Consider the following 15,328-nt stretch of genomic DNA (forward strand, 5'->3'; position numbering starts at 1 on the left):
CTAAATCTATTTCTCACTTCTTTGTGCCTCAGCTTTCCCCTTCATGAATGAAAATTGGATGGAAATGTTTAGAAGCCCTGCACTCTGTGGTGAGTTCTGAGTTTAAAAGGATGGAGCTGGTTTGAAATAGCAAATACTCAAGTGTTCAGTTAGAAATTGTGCAGTGCAAAATGTGGTGGGCTAGTTAACTTTCTATTGAATTTTAATGGAGTTTTTTGTTTTAGTTCTCAGATGAAATTTTATTTCGGTGCCTGTTAATTACTCTACTAAGAATTAAAACACAGTCATTGATCATGTCTCATTACATGTAGGGCACAGTGTTTCTCACACCTGGGAAAGCATTATGACACAAACCTCAGGCTCATAGTTTTATAGGACAAGTAGTTCTGTAATTGGAAGGACATTTTGGTGCTGTGATTGGGTAAGCTCAGAACTGGAGGTAGACATTTATCTCTGTAATGAACTCTTCAGTGGAGTTTCCTGGTTAATTGCATCCCAGGTGAGTTAAATGGCAAGCTGATTAAGGACAGAGGGGAATGAGGAGGTGAGGGAGGTGAGCCTAGGCAACTGGGGCATCTATAAAGGAAGGCAGTTAGAAGACTTTCAAGCTTTCTTTTTCAGCAGGGCTCATCTGGCAGCTGGCTGGAGTTAGTAGAAGATGAGAGAGGTTTGTTAGTGTTGTATACCACCTACTTTTAGATACAGCTCAGTGGGGATCTTTCTTTGTTGGGTGTGGGAGGGGTTTGGCTTTTGTTAGTCCTCTTTTCTTAGATAGAGCCAAGCTCTTCAAAGAAAGTTAGTCTCCATATTATCTACCTTTCGGCATTTTTGCATGACTCATCAGTGTACTTAGTTGAATAGGGAACAGTTATCAAGTCAGCCACAAGATTTTGCAAACCACTTCAGCATCGTTGTAGGTATCTAACTCAAACACACCTACTGTTTCTGCAGGTACATGAGAAGAAAATGCTGGAAATTGGTAAGTGGTCTCAGATTCATTGCTGTCCCGAACCTCCCCTCATATTTTGGAATCAAGAGTCCAGAAAAAGAGGGCAATATGAAAAGGACGTCCTTGAGAGTAGAAACAGGCAGGAGAAACAAGCAAGGATGAAGAGTGGTTTTGAGGAGAAAGCTCAAACTTGAACTTGTTGCCCTGATGTGAGCTTGATGGTTCCTGGTATGAGTGGTCCAAGCAAAGCTGTGTGTTCTACAGCTCTGCACTGATGGAGATGAGGGCAGAGCTCTTGCAAGGGGCATGGAAGAGTAAAGTGCTTGCTATATCCTAGCAAGCACATGACAGAACAAATCTGTGTTCGAGAGCTGAATGTCATGGTGCTTCAGGAGAAGCATTTAGGAGAGGCTTTGTAAAGTTAGTATGCTGGTTTCTCTTCCTTGTTCTATTTATTTTTGGTGGCCTTAAAGTACCTTTTGTAAACACAGGATATGGGTATGCAGTCAGAGAACTTTCTACTGTTGGTAATATTGTTCCTTCATTGAGTTGCTGTCCTTCTCCATTTCCTTCTCTCCTTGGAGATGGAATTGTACAAGTAAGTGTATGTATTATTTGCAGACCTGCATACAGGTGAGATCTTCTCATGGTTGAGTTGTCAGCCAGCCACTCAGCTCATCGCAAGAAAAAAATGCTTTTTCTTGTGAAACTTTCCAAACTGGTTTAATCCACATTGGGTGGTGAGCTTCATATGTTCTGCTTCTGGCACACCCTTTGCATTCAACTGAACTCTGGGTAATTCCAGCAGTGCCTTGGTCTATGGGACAGAGGCTCCAGTTGAATGCATCACACTGTGTGCTCCCCATCTCTCTAGGTAGTCCTTCAGTTTGTGGGCTGGGGAGAAAAGAGACAAGAAGGAAAGGGGGGGACAAGACAGTTCCCTGGAAATACGAGTGTAGCCTTGCTCTCCAAGGCTGGAGACTCAGTGGTTTGAATTGGAGATACCTCTACAGCTGTATCACAGGAGGCCAGCACAGCTGGGGATTCCTGGCAGCATCCAATGGATCTGCTCTCTTTCTTTTGAGATGAGGGTGTCTCCTCTTTCCTCCATTCTCCCCTTTTACAAAGTGTCACCTATACTTATAGTCCACTTCTGGGATGGTTTGCAGCTGTATCCTTTCCATCCATAGGGCCAGGGATCGTTTTACGAGAGGATTCACCAGAGGGTGCTATTACACATAACCTCCTTCATTTCTCTTGGCTTAGAAGAATGGATCCTTTTAAGGGGATGCGGAAATATTGCTGGTGTTAAGATGCCAGCCTTTTTCTGACTGGGAAGCTGGAAAAAAAAAAAAAAGCACCTTTTTCCTCTTCTTCCTCCCTATTTGTTTGGGTTGTTTGTTTGTTCAGTTAGTGGGGTTCTTTTGCTAGAACTGTCCAACAGAAACAGAATCTTGTTACAGTTTCCCACCTCACACCCAAATTCTTAATGTTTTGGGAAGGGTTCACTGAATGTCTCTGTTCTGAGAACTGATATAAATAGCAAAATTGTTTTTGTACTCCTACCTGCATGCGCTGGGTTGAATTTCTCCTGTGGTAGAAAACATTTGCATTTACTATGGCTACGTAGAAGAAGGATGCTGTAGTTTCCCATCACCACCAACACAAAGATCTCTGCAGTTTTGCTTGTGCAGAGAGGACCAGCTCTTAGGGACAGGCTATGAGAGCTGTCCTTGCTGCAGCATGGGGACAAGTGGCAAGTACGGACTTAGCTCAAAGCAGGACGCGCCTATGGTTCTGCCTTCCTCATGGAGGGGAAGAAGATGACAAGGGTGAGGCTGTGCTGCTTCTGCAGGTGGTGCAGTTACAGGCAGACATGGCAATTTGATGAGCACAGGGAGAAGCATGTTGCAAACAACTCTCAGGCTTCCAACAGAGACCTGTTTGTTTTTCCTGTTTAATTTGGGAACCTGCATCCAAGCACACTTGGTATGTCTCCATGTGTAAGCCTATACTGCAGCCTATTGATTTCCTTCACCCTTGGCAAGAATTCACAGCAGATTTTGGCTTTGCCTGTAATCTCTTGAGCGGATGAGTCTAGAAATTCAAATGAGAGCTTAACTTGCTGACTGTCTGCACTGCCTACATGATGGCTGCTCTGCTCCTTTGGCTCTGGTCTGCAGCAAGTTAGCTGTCTATTCAGACAAGGAAACTTGGGTACAGGGCAGGCATGACTGGTTCCCATCTGTGCACTTGGTCTACAAAATCTGCTTCCTGGGAATTGGCTCTGCAGACCAGATCTGGAACATGAGCACATCTCCCAAAGGCTGTATAGGTACAGGCTCTGTTATTTTTGATAGATATCTGGTTTTAATCTGGAAGCAAGCCCTTGAATGCAGCCACCTGGCTCCTTGACAGTACTGTGTGTTGCCTAGCAATGTGAGGAGAAGATACTGGATCCATTTCTTCCCCTATCTGTGCCAGAACCAACCAGAGGAAAGATACTTTTATGATGAGGAATTAACGTCTTATTTGTGGAACGACCTTCTTATCACCATATGGCTTTAGTTGGAACAGTGGTCACTCATGCAGTAGAAGGTTTGGAGCTTCAGTCTAAGACTTTTGCACAGAGTTACTTTTTAGTAATACAGTTTTGTTTGTAATGTAGTTGCCTCCAAGCTTTTCAAGTTGGAAATACTGTCAGTCCTCTTAGATTTTCCTGCCCTGAATAAAACTAACAGTAACAAGTGAAAAGGCAGGCAAATTTGCATAAAGATGAGAAATCTTTTTCAAGTCAGCAGATACAAAGGCACCTGGAAATTCCAATCCATTATTAATATGCTAATTCAACAGATTTTTCCAAATTGCATCATAGCTTAAGAGTCCACTGAAATCAGTGCCCTGTGCTGTCAGCAATGGAAGGCAAGCAGTAATCCAAACAGCTGTGGGATGTTTATCAGTTTATTTGTGATTTCATTTATTTTTTAGAAGAACAGTGATTAAAATAAAGGCAAGAATCAAAATAATAATTCCAACCTACAGATACATTTTTAGATTCTTCTGTTTAAGGAAGCAATGATCTTAAGTAGTGCTATATAATCTGTTCCTCTCTACTTTGAAATATCACCCAAGATGAGGCTTGAGTTAACCCTTTCTTTACTGGAGAACTTAAAATGTCTTTTTGTGCCATGCCTTGAGAAGATAAGGAAAGCTTCTCCAGCAAACACGCACAGTTTAAAGTTAGTTAATTAATTGTGAAGGTGTCAGTTTGATTTAACTGATTAAAAACTAGAGCTCCATCATTCAGTGCATGGGAGCCTGAATCACTGGTGCAGGAGAAAGGTGGGGAAGGAGGATGTGTGCCTCTTTCATGTAAGTCACCATATGTTGCTGTCAGAGTCTGAAATGAAATGGCAATCACATGAATCCAAGAAATGGACTGGAAAAGGCTGCTGTCAGTGAGATTCATTAAATTCTCATTCTCTTACGTGCTATGACCTTTTCAGTGTTTTTAGGATGTTAAGGAACTATATTCCTTAAGTTGTTACAGCTCTTATTTTAACAGTAGTGAACACCTTCATCTGTAACTTCTTATGAGTTTGAAAGTTTTCATTTAGTGGTACTTAATAAGTCTGCACAGACAACAGAAGGAGCCTCAGAAGTGTAAGTCTTAATTAGTTCAATTGATAACCACATGGGATAGAGACAAATAAATGCTTTTGGAGAAGAGAGGTGAGGTTTTCAGACATTCTCTTTGCAATAGGTCACTGATTAAATTTTCTGCCTCTCAGAACTGTATTAATGGAAAGCCAAAGGCTGGTATCAGATCTAATAAATTCTGTTTTAAGAAATTGGAATGATCAGCTCAGTAAAGTACAAATCAGGCTTAACCAACCCAATTGCCCTTCGTGATGAAAGGTCTGATCATGTGGATAAGGGGAGAGCAGTAGATATCATATGCTTTAATTTATTTTAGACTTCAGATACAATCTGTCTCTGCATAATGAAGGAGAGTGGACTAGATGATTGAGCTGTTGGATTGGTTAAAAAAAAAAAAAAGTCTGGAGTGCTGGGTTCAAGGAGTAGCACTCCTTGGCTTGATGTCCACCAAGAAGTGGCAGTTACCTAATGTATTACCACTGGGGTCTGTACTATGGTATTATTTTCATCAACGACATGGATAATGACAAAATAAATCCCTATCAAATTTGCAGGTGTTATTAACTTAGATGGAATGTTTGATGTTTCAGAATATCCTGAACTTTTGGTTAAGATGGTAAAATTTGAAGCCTGGACAAACAGGAGCTTTACAACCTTCGGAAAAGAGGAGTACTCATGGAGTACTCATAGTACCATTGACACTACCTGGGAAGCATCTGGCTGAGTAGCAGCCCTCACCAGAAGGACTTAGAGGTTATGATGGATACTATGTTGAAGATGTGCTGACAGTGCACTGTCACAGCAAATAAGGCGAATAGCAGAAATCTTCATTAGAAGGAAAATAGCCAAATGCTTGATGAATGCTAGGTGAATGTATGTATTCCAGCAGGGCTACAAAAGCTTGGTCTTTGTGATGTTCTTCCACAAGACACCTTAGATGCTTTATTGTTCTGATGCAAACAGCACTGTGGCTTTGTTCACGTAAAGACATGGGGTAATAAGATCAAAGCTGTCTTGGGTACCATTCTGTAGGTTCCAATTACACCTCTGGTTGAAGCACAGACAGATATTTTCATCTTGACTTGCTTCTGGAAGTACCCTCCTCTTCCTCTTCCACTCCCACCCTGCAGCTCAGTGTCTGGAGTCAACCTCAGCTAAATACCAGAAGACACCAGAAATGTGAGCCAGCTGCTCAGATGCTCAGAGAAATGACCTGAGAAGAAAGAGCCAGGTGACACATCCCAGGAAATCCTGTCCTAAAAGGAAAATGCATTCATCATTCAGATAACTTCTGCCACTGAAAAGCCATCTGGATAAACAAGGAAAGAGTTACACAACCGTTGCACAGATCCTCATCCTTTCCTGTCCACTTGTAGAAAGGCAGATGTGTTAAATAAGGCTTCATCTGTGGGCAGAGAGTAGAATGGGAGACTGTGGGGGAGAAAGCACAGCCTGGAATTCCTGAGGCCAGCAGTAAGGAGAGCAAGTGCTGTGCTTCTGTCATCAGATCCTTTGTGTCGTGCACAATACTCATAACTGGAAGTTGGGCAGTGAAGACACAGTGATCAACACAGTTGTGTCACCCGGAGAAAATGGAAACTTGTATCGTCAGAAGACCACCTGCAGAATCTCATTTTCTCCAGCTTCTCCACTTCTAAACAAGGCATTGCTAAGTGTCATCACAAGATCCATCTTCTTCCTACACCTCAACCACACCACTGCCCAGGTAGTGAGTCTCCACTGCAAGAGATGGTCATCAAGCTGACTTCCCTGCATTACCTGTCCTCACTCAGCAGCCCTGTGCCCCCTCATTCCTCCCAGATGCCTATCTTTCTGCTCTCCAGCAGGTGCCAAGATCTTTCCAGATCTTTCCCTTGTACTCCGTGTCTTCCAGAAGGAAGGAGGAAGTTGGAGGTGTCTGATGACTTGGGGAGGCAAGAGGAGAGTCAGAAATTCAGTAGATGCCTTTGGAGCACTGTGGTGATTTTCTACAAAGTTAGAATGGAGAAGGAATAAATTATTGCTGAAGATTCACAGGCTGACAAGAACCTTATCAGGAAGCGATTGGAAGACATTTTCATTAGTGTTACCATTTATAGCTATAAATAATAGGAGAAGCATTAACCAAAGAAAGCCTATTGTCACCTGCATCCAAAGGCAAGAGAAATCTTTGAGGAAGAGCCATGTTCAGTGCTGTTTTTCCATTTTAGAGAGGGTCAACACAGAAATCTGACTGGTAGCCTCAAAAACTGAATGAAACCTATACCCCTCAAAAACCAAGAAGAAATGGAGTACTGCAGAGACTTCATTCCCCCTCACTCAAGAGGACAGGCTGTAGGTCAGACTGGGAAGTCATAGCAATCTGTGTGTATTCACAGACTGAACTGAATCCCTCATAAATAGTGGAATATCATCTGGGAGAAAGTCTGTTATGAGAACAGTCTTGGAAGCTAGCTAGAATATGGCAAATCTATTGAGCAGCTGAGATAACAAGAACACACGCAGGAGAGTTAAGGGCAGAAGGAAATGGGTGTACAGTATGTGTCATAAATTACAAAAGGAGAGTATGCAGGGTGTGCATGGGAGACTGAATGCTGTGAGCAAAGGTCAGGACCAGACACTGAAATGAAAAGGTACATGTGTGATGCAGCAGAAGCTGTAACCTAACTCGTTTGTAGGAAAATTCACAAGGAGATGGGAAAGGAAATATTTTTATTTACTTTTTTTTCTTTCCTGCCAAATACTGCGGGTCATTAGCTGGGACAAGCTGTTGGTAACAGAGCAGGCTCTCCAGAGACCAAGTTCTTACATCCCAGCTCTGAGGCTGCCAGTTAAAGTTGAGGCATCTCAGAGTCACATCATCTACAGAGACCAGCATTCCCCATAGGACTGGCCTGGGATGCCTGGCTGTAGCGCCAGAGGCAAGCTGGGGTTGTTTCTCATCACAGAACTGAAGGCAGCAGGGTTTAAGGGAAATGAGAAGGCAAAGGCTGGCCTGTTTGATTCAAATAGTCCCTTCTAGCATAAAGGGAGATGCTATAGACAATCCCAGTTTATGGCATGAGCTCTCCTCTGAGCACTTCTAGAGAGGTATTTAAATCCCTGCTCTAAGCTCATGCTGCAAAAGCCGTGGATCAGACCCAGGGATGTCTGTCCTGTTTCAGTATTCTAAGTGCAGGTTCCTCCCCCAGTGCTCAGGGGAAGGGCTGTGCAGTGGCAGAGCCGTAATTTACAGATGATGATGTGGGCTTCAGTCTTTATTTTTACTGTTCAAATCCTCTGTGTCCTGTGACTTTGTTCCTCATTCACAAACAGTGAAAAATATCACTTCCTTGTTCTGAAGAAGAAATAGAGCAAATAGCTTGAGATGTGATGCTGCATCTGTAGAAGCCATGGAGTACTGCAGCTGTGAAATATGACTTTGTTCTTGCATAAAATATATGCATGCAGTGTTAATTGCACAAAGAGAATGAACGTGAAGCATGAGCTCAACTGCTGAATTGCAGGAAAGGAAAACTGCATGACAACCTGAAGACCTGTATGATTCCATCCCACTCCCCATCCCTGTCACGCTGCTCGACATATTTAAAATCTCCAGAGATCCTCCTTTAAGATACCAGTGTTTCCCATTGTGCTGGCTTTTATTGGATTTTGGGTGCCATTCAGTTATCCCCCCCCTCAGCCACTTGAATTCTTGAAATGCTGGGATCATATTTCACCTGATCTGGCACTGAACCATGTTCGCTATCTCACCCCAAAATTAATTAAACCATAAATTTTCAGAATAAACATGCAGCATCTACTATCACTGAAACAGTCTGGGCTTTGTTGAGGAAACTGCTATGAGAACAAAGCTACCTCTTTCTCTTTCTTCCCACCCTGCACCTCTCTTCTCTTGATGTGTATCAGCAAATACAGTAAATACAGTACCTCCCTCTCTGTTACAAAGAGAGATTTTTATTCTGCTGTTGTCACCATTTTATAGACTTAGAAGAAACTGTAACAGTTCACATGGTGAGGTCTTGCAGGAGGGCATTATCTCCAGGGAAGTAACTACTGAGATGAAAAGGAGCTGTTTTCCAATATTAATACAACTGGGTATTTACAACTTTGGCTCTGACAATACTTAAAGCTTGGAAGATATCAACGCAATGTTCCAAAACAGTCTCCAATTAAATTACTGGAGAGAAAATAACTAAAACAAGGATATCCACTCTCTATTCTGGACCTGTAGGTAGTCTGCAGGCTGATGAATCCATCTAAGACCCAAAGGAAAACTTACATCCCCTGAAACTTGCTTATTTTTTCCTTTAACTTGCTTGTTCCAGTTAAAATGTGCTTCCTCTCCCTGCAGTTTACTGTCAAGAACTCCTCCGCTTTACCCACATGATTCAGAGACCTTTATCCTTATCCTCAGGTGTTCTACTCCCATCTGTGCCCATAAAGCAAACTGGACTGCTGCTTGGGTGGGAGACCTACAGAGCATTATGGTTGCTACAGGCGGTGTAACTAAAGGTGGCATTTTTATTCCTTGAAGCAACCATCAGCCAACACCCTCACCTGGTATTCAAGGTTGTGGGTTGATAGATATAAATCTGAGCTCCTGACCAGCTCTGGTCTTTGGAAATTCTCTACTATGTCTGATTGTGGCTCTGGTGCAATGGTGTTATGGCTGTGTTCCAGCTCTGCTAATTTGCACTCTTCCAACTTACACTCTCCTGTGCTTTGATAGAATGCTGTGCACTTCTTCAGCTCTTAAACATATGTCTAGTGCAGATAAATGTTGTTTCTTCCTAGCCAAAATGAAGTAAGTTGCACATTTATTGTGAGATGCTCTTCATGAATGGTGCCACAGAGAGGTGAATGTGGTTTTTGTTCTTGCTGGGGCATCACATCTTTCATCCTGGGGGAAATCTGAACCCCTGTGCTACAGGATCTTATGGATTGAGATCCCCAGGATGCAGAGCCCCTGTTGTATGCTTGCTGCTGCCAGGATGTTCCAGTTGGCCAAAAGGCTCAAGCACAGAGCCAGGTGTCGAGATCAAATTGTCATCTGATGCAGTACATTATTGTTATCATCTGCTGGCTTGGTTCTGCTCAGTCCTGAGAGGTTTGCATGCGGCCTCCCAGCTCCGCTGGCAAACTGGGAATGGGATGTTTTTGTGAAAATGACAAGACAATAACTAGTTCTTCTCTAAAATTTCTGTTTCTGCTCTTGATTTGGGATCTAGAAAATAAGACCATAGGGGAGGGAATAGAGAAGTGTTTTTACACCAGTTTGTCCTTGAACTTTTAGGATTTCATGCCATGTCTGAGTTTTCATTGAGAGATCCTACAGGCTGTTGTCTACTGTCTATTTTTCACCTGTTGCCATGGACAGACTGGTGAATCACTGTGCACTGTGAAACCAGAGAGCAGACCCTTGGTTCCTACGGCATTAATCAGCTTAGTTTAGACAAGAGCATTTCCCTTCATTTCAGTCTCTCCCTCCCTGCAGTGTCTCCTGCCAGGATGTCCCGCTGCCTGCTGGAATTAATGTGGCTGAAATATCCCTCAGGATTCTCCTTGAGGTCAGGAACTCAGCCTCTGGATCCTCTTCAGTTCTCCTTTCTAGCCCTGAAATTTGTTGTTGCCAAGTGAATTTTGCTTCCCCATCCCATTCTTCATATTTTCCAAGGTCACTTCTCACTGGCAAGGAGATTTGGAGAAAAGACACCGAGGGGAAAGTCCAGGCCTGGATTGCCTTTTTACCTCTATAATTTCAGACCCACCTCTCTCATCCCTGAGATGTTTAATTGGTGCTCTGTGATGTGCTACAGTGCAAGCTGTTGGCACTTCCCAGAGTGTTGAGTCATCCTAAAGTTACTGGGAATTTACTTGCCTTCCACAAGGAATATCTTTTTTGCATTTGTTGCTGAAAGACCAAGGAATCCTTCCTTTCAGCTTTCTTTTTTTCTTTTCCCCTGTTTGTTTAGCTGAAGATACCTTACCTGTTCCTCCATTCTGTCCTTTTCTCATCCCAAACTCAGAACTGTCTTCCAAGGACACCCATCATAGACCAGTGCTGCATTTCCCCTCTTTCTGCTCCCAGTCACTTCACCTGAGCAAGCCTATACATCTCACAACTGTTCTCAGGAATGGCACTGAGCATCTTTAGACTCAAGTTTCTCATATATGCACTCCAAATCTTGAAGATCTGGAACTAGCTGGCAAGCTAGATGGAAGAGTTTTCTTCCATTCTCATTCATGGTGCTTTTTTATTGCTTCCTTCCTTCCCTCATCATATTGTGCCCAGTGAACTTTTAAAAGCAGGTCAGCGTCTTGTTTGTCAGAAAAGCATTTGGCTCACTGACAATTTCCAGATTTTTGCAGCTAATCATATTGTGCCTATCCTGAAGCCTTCATAGGGGTCTATACATCCGTTTTGCTATACATTCTGGATTGTTTTACCCAGACAGAAAACATGAGACATCCAGAACATCTGGTCCTTATGAATCCACCCTGCAGTCTTTCTACTTGCAGACCTCAACCTTCTCCATGTGTCCAGCAGAACAGAAGGGTCTCAGGCTCCAGCAAAAACTCATGTAGGAAAAAGTTAAACGTGAAACCCTCCCAGCAAGCCAGTCTCCTGCTGAGATATGAGGGCTGCTCTAAAAGCAATGTCTCCTATTTTATTATTTTGGCCCACAACATCAGAAGCGGATGTTGGTGGTATGGCAGTAGAGGTTGAACCTTCCCACGAATATTCCATTACATGTTGTTGCTGTATGAAAGATGTCAGCAGAGGGGCAGTCTGACAAAATGGTGTCTGACATGGAAGTGCAAATGAAGCAAAGGTGTGTCACTGAATTCCTCCACTGACATTCACTGACACTTGCTGAACACTTATGGAGACCAAACAATGGATGTGAGTACAGAGAGGTGATGGGTGGTTCATTTCAGAAGTAACAACAGTGACGTGAAAGACAAGCCACATTCTGGACAACCATGCAGATTTTTATGAGTGCAGCATGCTGGCTCTTTTTCATTGCTGGTGAAAATGCGTAGCTAATGGTGGTGACTATGTTGAAAAATAAAATTTTGCAGCTGAGAATTTTCTCTATCAAATAGTGTTCTTGTGCTCTTTGTTTCTGTTGTAGCTTTCATGGAAATAAATAGGAGGCATTACTTTCAGAGCAACCTATGTACATGCAATCAATTTGATGAGGTGAGTGGATAATGGGTCTATCCTGCAACATGCTGTGGTTTAGACATAGTTCTTTTCATGTGGCTAACATTATGTGTGTCTGAACTCTCATCTTAGAGGCTTCAGTCCAGCTTTTGGCTTGGAGCATCAATTTGGGACCGCTTCTCCCATCCTCTCCCTCCCAGTGTTGCTTCTTCTTCTCTCATTGATGTAATCATGCGTCACCTCTTTCCCAGATTCTTTCCACAGAGCTATGTATCTTTCAGCTGATGTCGCCTTACCATGACTTTTCTGCCCTCAGATTGCTGGAATACCTGGCCATTCACAGGACTGGCACTGGGTAACTCAGCAGGTTGTTCTTAACTGCGTAGGATGAACAGCTGATCTTCGCACTGTGTCTCTGAGCAAGAAATTAAAGTGTTACTATATCTTGCATTTCCCTAGCGACGTAGGGAAAATGATAGCGTTTCTCTGCTGATTCATCTGCTTTTACAGTTTTGGGTGTTATGTTTATTTTCCCAAAGTCGTTTTTTTTTCTTTCCCAGACTCTCCCAGGTCCCAAGGTCGGAGCTGATGTCTGCACTCCAAGTGCATCCTGTTTGTCATAGAATCATTTAATTGCCATTTAGGAGAACTTATGCAACTGACCTTTAACATGGCAGAGTCTCCCTGCTGCACTTAATTCCTTATGCTGACATATGAAAAGAAAGAAAAAACCCTTCCTTTTGGCTGGTAAGAAAGTCTTCCCACAGGGAAGAAGAAAAAGGCAGGTGGGATGAGGGAGCTATGAGCTCAGAGTGGTCGGTGGTTACAGAAAGGGCTTGGTTTGGATGTTGCTTGCTTCTAGGGGAAACTGCAGTACTAATTGTTCTGTAGTGAGGGGGAGGAAATTTTTTAAAAGAGGGAAGTTAACGATATTAAGTACAAATTGATTTTATTTTATCCCTAAATCATTGCATTTAATCTCAAAAATCTGTCAAAAAAGATATGGGAGGATAAGTGGAGAAGAGGGAGGGCTGGGTTGCTCTTGTCTGTTGTTTTGTGTTCCCTTCAATGCGTGATTTTGATGAACAGTCTCCTGACAATACCTGGTAATGTCCAGCAGTGGATTGGCTAGTTTGCCAATCCAGACCCAGAGTTAAAGGAAGTTGCAACCCTTTCCTAACTGGATGGCCAGTTTTCAGAACTAGAGAGTAACTGATAGGAAATAACAAGCACGATTCATCACATTTTCGAGATAATCAATGGATTAGACGATACGAGTCCTGACTACCTGACACTCATGCTCTTCCTTGTGAACTGATGGTGAAACTCATCTCATAAATAGCATCTCACAAATAGCAGGCTGGCCCTGAGGAAAGTAGCAGTGTACAGTATCTCTCACTGAATCAATTCACAGCCCAAGATTTTCAAGGAGTATAGTGACCCAACTATACTCCTTCAGACTGCTCCTTCTGTGTGTCCCACACACAGAAGCTGCTGAAATCTTTGCCCTGAGGTCTTTGTGGCTTCACTTCTGTTCTCCAAAGTTTTGAGATACCGACTGCAAATCAGAGCCAGAGCTAATGGGTGTGGTGTAGAGTAAACAGGGGTAAATGGAGTTCAGCTATGTTCCATGTGTATCAAATGCAAGGAGACAACTCATGAGGCAGAACAAAATAGTACCTTTCCTTCCTTCCATACATCTACTGGATGATATGAAGTACAACTCAGTGATACCCTTGCTATGTCTTGGATTCCATAAGAACCCAAGTTACCTTTCCCTAGAGCTTGCCTCCTGTTAGGCACCTTCTGTTTGCAACAGAGTCCTTTATATAGTTAAGGACATGTAGGGTTTTGGGGGAAAGAAGTACAGTCCTCACTGATGCAAAAAGAAAAGAAAAAAAAAAGATTTTCTGCTGAAATTACTCAAGACGGAGGTATATACACAGATATTTATTTCATTTATGATGTGGCTTCTTATCCCCTGAGAGCAGGACTACGTGGTCCATTTATCATCTGTCACAAACAAACAATGTGTATTTTTGGCTTCTCCTTTCAGGGGAGATAAAAATAGTTTTGAGTTAGCATGACATGACTTAGGTGGGGACTCTTTTATGGTTTTTTGTTTGTTTAGACAATTGGGTCACAGGAAAGCACTCCTGTGAGAACCACTCTCATTCCCGGAGATCCAGGGAGGTGAAGGGGGAGGGATAGACTTGAGATTAATGCTAAAATAAAACATCCTGTGCAAAAAAAAAACCCAACTTTGTCTATTTAACACTAACTTTGAGGTAATTTAGAAGGATGGTGGAAAAGTTCAGCCTTAACTATGCCCCTTCTCATCGTGCGTCTATACTTTAAAATACATCATCTGTAGAGCCTGACTTTGTCCTTCTCAGATAACAGAGTATGTATCAGTCTGGTGAATCCCATGCTTGTTACAGCCAGAATTTATATTGTGATTTCCCATTCTGCACTTATTTACTTTCCACATGGTCAACAGTTTACAACTACTAGTGCATTTTTAAGATTTTATTTATTTTTATTTTTTTCAAATTTCAACTTATTTGGTTCTCAGAAACTTTTTGATAAAACCTCCTCCAATCTGTAGTTTAACTACATGTACTGTATTTCATGCATAGTTTGTAGTTTTTGAACTGGCAGCTTTAGGCCCATGTGGTTGAGGAGAATTTCATCACAGAAAACTCATCAGCCATTTTGTAATTGCTATCTCCCCTAATTATATGTGATTTAATTAGGAATCAATTCACATATTGAAAAAAATTTCTCTTCTATTGTCTTTTGAAGCTGATGGTGAGATCTCAATGTGTGTGGCAGCAACCTCAAATAATTAGTCAGGTGCCAAATGGAGACTTTTAAACCTCCATGACCCTAAACATCTGACTGGATGGCCAGAAAGAATGTTTTGGAAGTGATTTTTGTCTTGGCATATTGAAAAAATAGCTCCTAAAAATCAGTGTGGAAGCAAACGTGTTTGCGTTTAAGCAGTATTCCACAATAACTTGCCCAGAGCAAGCCTATGGATTCACTCAACAGCTTTTTCGCTATTCAGTTGTACAGTCAAGACAGTATCATGCAAATCTATTCCTCTACCCACTTCACCTACCTGCAGTGTTAATGGACCAGAGACAGGATCCAGTTAGCAACTCTGATTGCAGCAGCATATGCAAAATTTTATGGACTTGCATTGTTCTTCTGCTTTGGAAAAATGCCAGTGAGGAAATGCCTCTCCTCACTTCCCCATCCTTTCAAACACATAATGCAAGAGATTGGAGTCAATGTCTATTCAGTTTATGGACAGCCGTCACATCTATCCCAGAAGCACACAGAGGCCCTTCCTGATATCCAAATTCAGCTTAGGATAGTTCTTGTCCTTCTACCTTCCAGGTCGTGGGCATGGGACAAATAGCTCTGCCAACATTCTTCTCTCCCAGCTGTTCAAGGTTATTCGTCCCAACGCCTTTCCTCTCCGCCTCCTCAGCCATGTTCTGTTGCCACACATCTGGCTTTGAGTATGGAACCACTTCTTG

The 15,328-nt window shown here is 42.5% G+C and overlaps 1 long non-coding RNA gene across 2 annotated transcripts; it reads left to right on the forward strand.

The window, feature by feature from the left end:
- The first annotated feature begins 576 nt into the window (after positions 1-576).
- LOC109368537 lies at positions 577-9,416 on the forward strand. Of its 2 annotated transcripts, none has more exons than XR_002116675.2 (3): positions 577-667; positions 952-979; positions 5,200-9,416. It is a non-coding gene; the product is annotated as an uncharacterized LOC109368537 (long non-coding RNA). The 2 variants fall into 2 exon arrangements; XR_004160320.1 differs by having other exon boundaries at positions 5,740-9,416.
- Positions 9,417-15,328: the final 5,912 nt, after the last annotated feature.

Source organism: Meleagris gallopavo, chromosome 7 (assembly GCF_000146605.3).
Source record: "Meleagris gallopavo isolate NT-WF06-2002-E0010 breed Aviagen turkey brand Nicholas breeding stock chromosome 7, Turkey_5.1, whole genome shotgun sequence".
NCBI classification, from domain to species: domain Eukaryota; kingdom Metazoa; phylum Chordata; class Aves; order Galliformes; family Phasianidae; genus Meleagris; species Meleagris gallopavo.